Genomic DNA, 6,000 nt, shown 5'->3' with positions numbered 1-6,000 from the left:
ACATGATGTCTTGGTATCTCGAATGACGAGCGGAGAGCAATGCCCATTGCCTTGATTTTTCGAACGAAGACCTGAAAAACAAGCCATGTTGCCTTGATATCTCGAACCCGATGGCTTGGTTTTTCGAATGAAGGACTTAAAATTTGCCCCGTTGCCTTGATTTCACGAACGATGCTTCGGTTTAAGTAAAATGTTGGCGGCCTTTTTCGGACGACGGCTGAAAGCTGGCGTGTTGCCTTGATCTGACGAACGGTGTCCTAAAATCTTCCCTCGTTGCCATGACTTTTAAAACATGTCTTGATTTTCTTAAACAACAACCTTAAAACTATCCCCGATGCCTTGATTTACGGAACGAAGACAAGAAAACTAGCCTTGTTGCCTTGAAACCCCGAACATGTTTCCTTGGTTTTTCGACCGACTAACTGAAAAACCAGCACCGTTGCCTTGATTTATGGAACGCCTTTGATTTCTACAACATGTTGTCCGTGTTTCTCGAACGACGACCTGAACGCTTGGATTTTTTATTGAACGACGGCCTGAAAACAAGCCTTGTTGCCTTGATTACTCGAACATGTTGCCTTGAATTATCAAACTACGACCCGAAAACTACCCCCGTAGCCTTTTTATTTCTCGAACGATTCTTTGATTTCTAGAACATGTTGCCTCGTTTTCTCGAAAGACGACCCGAAAGCAAGCCATACGAGGACCTAAAAGCAAGCCATGTGGCCTTTTGATATTTTGAAAATGTTGTCTTTGTTTATCGAATGGCGACCTGAAAAACTGGCCGTGTTGCATTGCTTCCTTGAACGATGAGCTTAAAACGAGCCACGTTGCCTTGATAAAGACCGAGGAAGCAAGACCTCATCCTAAAAAACGATACATGCAAGCCAAAGGATCAAACGAAGAACGCCATGACCCATTAACGACCCCGATCTATATGTTAGTTGGCTAAGGTGCATTCTAAATCCCTTATTATTGATGCATTTGAGGGTATGTCGATAGTAGTTGTAAATTACAGATCCAATAGTGCAGTTTGTATCTTGTACGGAGAAATTCTTTCATTTACGAAACCGAAACAAGCATAAGAAAATGCAACAAAATGAACTCCTTAGAAAAGCACCCATGCATTGGGGTTCGAATACAACCAAACACCGTCGAAGTCGCTATACACGATGCATGCCCATATTAAATGAGTATATGTTGCTCTTTGGACATTTTTGACGTCTTATGAGAAAACAAAGTGTAATTGGTGGCCCTAGTAAGCGCAAGTCATCGGCTTAGGTTGTTATGTGTTTTTATCGGAGGTTACGTCACCGTTGTTGGTGAATTACGGCCCGGTCACTGGGTTTTATTATTGTAAGGTCCTTTATCCTTGTCCAATTCGTGCCAAACCGACTTCATTTTCGCGAGTTATAGAGAATTATAGCGTCTGGGATTTTTCGACTCGGCCAAGACTAGATACGGTCAAGATTAACCGGTGATCAGATGACCCAACCCCATGAAACCTGGCCAAAATCAAATTTTGCTCGACAACTCGAAATCCATGCACATTTCCTCGACCACGAAAAGAAATTTTTCTAGGCAAATCAATGATTTCGAACAACTTTCATTCAATGGGTTTTTGCTAAATCGGAAGTACAAGACCACCCGGTGACCAAAGATGACCCAACCCGATGAAAGTTAGCCAAAATCACATCTTGCTCGGTAACTCGAAATCCGTGCACATTTTATGGATCACGAAGGAAAACTTACCAGGTAAATCAATGATTTCGAGCAACTTTCGTTCAATGGGTTTTCGGTAATTCGGAAGTACAGGATCGCCCGGTGACCAAAGATGACACAACGCGGTGAAAGTTAGCCAAAATCGCATTTTGCTCGGTAACTCGGAATCCGTGCACATTTTCTCGATCATGAAAGAAATTTTGCCGTGTAAATCAAGGTTTCCGAGCAGCTTTGATTCAATGGGTTTTCGCTAATTCGGAAGTACAAGACCACCCGGTGACCAATGACGACCCAACCCGATGAAAGTTAGCCAAAATCACATCTTGATCGGTAACTCGAAATCCGTGCACATTTTCTCGATCACGAAAGAAAATTTACCAGGTAAATCAATGATTTCGAGCAACTTTCATTGAATGGGTTTTTGCCAATTCGAAAGTTAAAGTTCGGTAGTGTGTGTGTACAAGTGTCGAAGCTGCGGTCCGCGGGTAATTACGGACCAAAAACAAATTTTTTTATTGAAACATACATTATTCGTGTTAATAAAGAGCCACGCAAAATTTCGTCAAAATCCGACTTAATTTGAGGGAGTTATGGACGTTTTTGCAAAAATTATACATCCTCGGGGAAATCAGTGTCTGTTCCTGTCACCAAGCTCTTTGTGCAATATGTAAATATAGAGGTGGGGTGGGAGTGACGCCCCACAGGCGCCCCGAAGCTGGGCGGGCGACCAGCGACGTCGAGGCTGTTACGACCAAGGGCAAGCCAAGGAGGCAAGGCCATCGGCCAAGCTCACCGGTGATATCCAAGTCGTGATTTGCGTTTGCTTGGTGAAACCATATCGCGACCAGCCACTCCTCAACGAGATTCTCGCAACCGACCCATTTTCACCGATGAAAAACCTGATCGCGACCAAAATTGCCCCACGTCGTTCTAGTTGCAAAGAATTATGCATCCAATGGGAAATCAATGTCTGTTCCTGTCACCAAGCTCTTTGTGCAATATGTATATATAGGGGAAGGGTGGGAGTGAAGCCCCACAGGTGCCCCAAAGGTCGGTGAGCGACCTGCGACGTCGAGGCTGTTACGACCAAGGGCAAGCCAAGGCAAGGCCATCGGCCAAGCTCACCGGTGATATCCAAGTCGCGATTTGCATTTTCTCGGTGAAACCAGATCGCGACCAGCCACTCTTCGACGAGATCCTTGCAACCGACCCATTTTCACCGATGAAAAACCTGACCGTGACCAAAATTGCCCCACGTCGTGCTTGTTCCAAAAAGTTATGCATCCTATGGAAAATCAATGTCTGTTCCTGTCACCAAGCTCTTTGTGCAATATGTACATATTGGGGGACCAGGGAGACCGAAGCCACCAGCGAGATTTTTTGAACGACGACCTTGAAACTAGCCCTATTGCCTTGAGCTTGTTGCCTTGATTTTTTGAACGATGACCTGAAGACTAGCCTCTTGGAGAACTGGGGAGCTATCCACATTGCCTTGAGGTATATATAGGGGGACCATAGAGACGAAGAAACCACCGAGCACCGATAAGGCAAGCCCCAAGACCCATGAAAGAAGCCCACCCCCAACATGTTACCTTGGTTGCTCGAACGACGACCGGAAAACATGCCACGTTGCCTTGATTACTCGAACTTGTTGCATTAATTTTTCGAACGATGACTTGGTGACAAGCCCTGCTGCCTAGATTTGTCGAACGATGGCCTTGAAAGATGCCTCCCCCAACACGTTGCCTTGTTAACTAGTTCCATGTTGCCTTGATTTGTCCAACACGTTGCCTTGATATGTCGAACGATGTCCTGAAAACTAGCCCCGTTCCCTTTATTTCTTGAACGACGACCTGGAAACTAGCCTCGTTACCTTGATTGCTGGAACACGTTGCCTTGTTATCTCTAACGACGACCTGGAAACTTGCATCGTTGCCCTGAATACTCGAACACGTTGCCTTGAAAACATGCCATGATGTCCTCAAAACTAGCCTCGCTGCCTTGATTTCTTGAACGATGACCGGAAAACTAGCCACGGTGCCTTGATTTCCCCCGACGTCGTGCGCATACTAAAAAGTATGCATCCTCGGGGAAACCAGTGCCTATTGCCTTGACTTCTTGAACATGTTGGCTTGATTTTTAGAACGATGACCAGAAAACTAGCCTTGCGGCCTTGAATTCTAGGACATGTTGTCTTGATATCTCAAACGGAAGCCTGATTGCTATCCCCATCGCCTTGATGTATATATAGGGGGACCATGGCGACGAAGCCACCATCGAGCACCGATAAGGCAAGCCCAATGAACCGTGAACGAAGCCCACCCCAACATGTTGCCTTGTTTGCTCGAACGACGACGTGAAAACTAGCCTTGTTGCCTTGATTATTCGAACTTGTTGCTTAGATATATTGAACGATGACCTTGAAACTAGGCCTGTTGCCTTTATTGTTGTTGCCTTGAATTTTAGAATGATGACCTGAAAACTAGCCTTGTGGCCTTGGTTTCTAGAACATGATGTCTTGGTATCTCGAATGACGAGCGGAGAGCAATGCCCATTGCCTTGATTTTTCGAACGAAGACCTGAAAAACAAGCCATGTTGCCTTGATATCTCGAACCCGATGGCTTGGTTTTTCGAATGAAGGACTTAAAATTTGCCCCGTTGCCTTGATTTCACGAACGATGCTTCGGTTTAAGTAAAATGTTGGCGGCCTTTTTCGGACGACGGCTGAAAGCTGGCGTGTTGCCTTGATCTGACGAACGGTGTCCTAAAATCTTCCCTCGTTGCCATGACTTTTAAAACATGTCTTGATTTTCTTAAACAACAACCTTAAAACTATCCCCGATGCCTTGATTTACGGAACGAAGACAAGAAAACTAGCCTTGTTGCCTTGAAACCCCGAACATGTTTCCTTGGTTTTTCGACCGACTAACTGAAAAACCAGCACCGTTGCCTTGATTTATGGAACGCCTTTGATTTCTACAACATGTTGTCCGTGTTTCTCGAACGACGACCTGAACGCTTGGATTTTTTATTGAACGACGGCCTGAAAACAAGCCTTGTTGCCTTGATTACTCGAACATGTTGCCTTGAATTATCAAACTACGACCCGAAAACTACCCCCGTAGCCTTTTTATTTCTCGAACGATTCTTTGATTTCTAGAACATGTTGCCTCGTTTTCTCGAAAGACGACCCGAAAGCAAGCCATACGAGGACCTAAAAGCAAGCCATGTGGCCTTTTGATATTTTGAAAATGTTGTCTTTGTTTATCGAATGGCGACCTGAAAAACTGGCCGTGTTGCATTGCTTCCTTGAACGATGAGCTTAAAACGAGCCATGTTGCCTTGATAAAGACCGAGGAAGCAAGACCTCATCCTAAAAAACGATACATGCAAGCCAAAGGATCAAACGAAGAACGCCATGACCCATTAACGACCCCGATCTATATGTTAGTTGGCTAAGGTGCATTCTAAATCCCTTATTATTGATGCATTTGAGGGTATGTCGATAGTAGTTGTAAATTACAGATCCAATAGTGCAGTTTGTATCTTGTACGGAGAAATTCTTTCATTTACGAAACCGAAACAAGCATAAGAAAATGCAACAAAATGAACTCCTTAGAAAAGCACCCATGCATTGGGGTTCGAATACAACCAAACACCGTCGAAGTCGCTATACACGATGCATGCCCATATTAAATGAGTATATGTTGCTCTTTGGACATTTTTGACGTCTTATGAGAAAACAAAGTATAATTGGTGGCCCTAGTAAGTGCAAGTCATCGGCTTAGGTTGTTATGTGTTTTTATCGGAGGTTACGTCACCGTTGTTGGTGAATTACGGCCCGGTCACTGGGTTTTATTATTGTAAGGTCCTTTATCCTTGTCCAATTCGTGCCAAACCGACTTCATTTTCGCGAGTTATAGAGAATTATAGCGTCTGGGATTTTTCGACTCGGCCAAGACTAGATACGGTCAAGATTAACCGGTGATCAGATGACCCAACCCCATGAAACCTGGCCAAAATCAAATTTTGCTCGACAACTCGAAATCCATGCACATTTCCTCGACCACGAAAAGAAATTTTTCTAGGCAAATCAATGATTTCGAACAACTTTCATTCAATGGGTTTTTGCTAAATCGGAAGTACAAGACCACCCGGTGACCAAAGATGACCCAACCCGATGAAAGTTAGCCAAAATCACATCTTGCTCGGTAACTCGAAATCCGTGCACATTTTATGGATCACGAAGGAAAACTTACCAGGTAAATCAATGATTT

This window comes from Lactuca virosa, chromosome 1 (genome assembly GCF_052849685.1).
Source record: "Lactuca virosa cultivar CGN04683 chromosome 1, Lactuca_virosa_CGN04683_v6, whole genome shotgun sequence".
NCBI lineage: Eukaryota > Viridiplantae > Streptophyta > Magnoliopsida > Asterales > Asteraceae > Lactuca > Lactuca virosa.
This window is presented reverse-complemented; position numbering follows the sequence as displayed.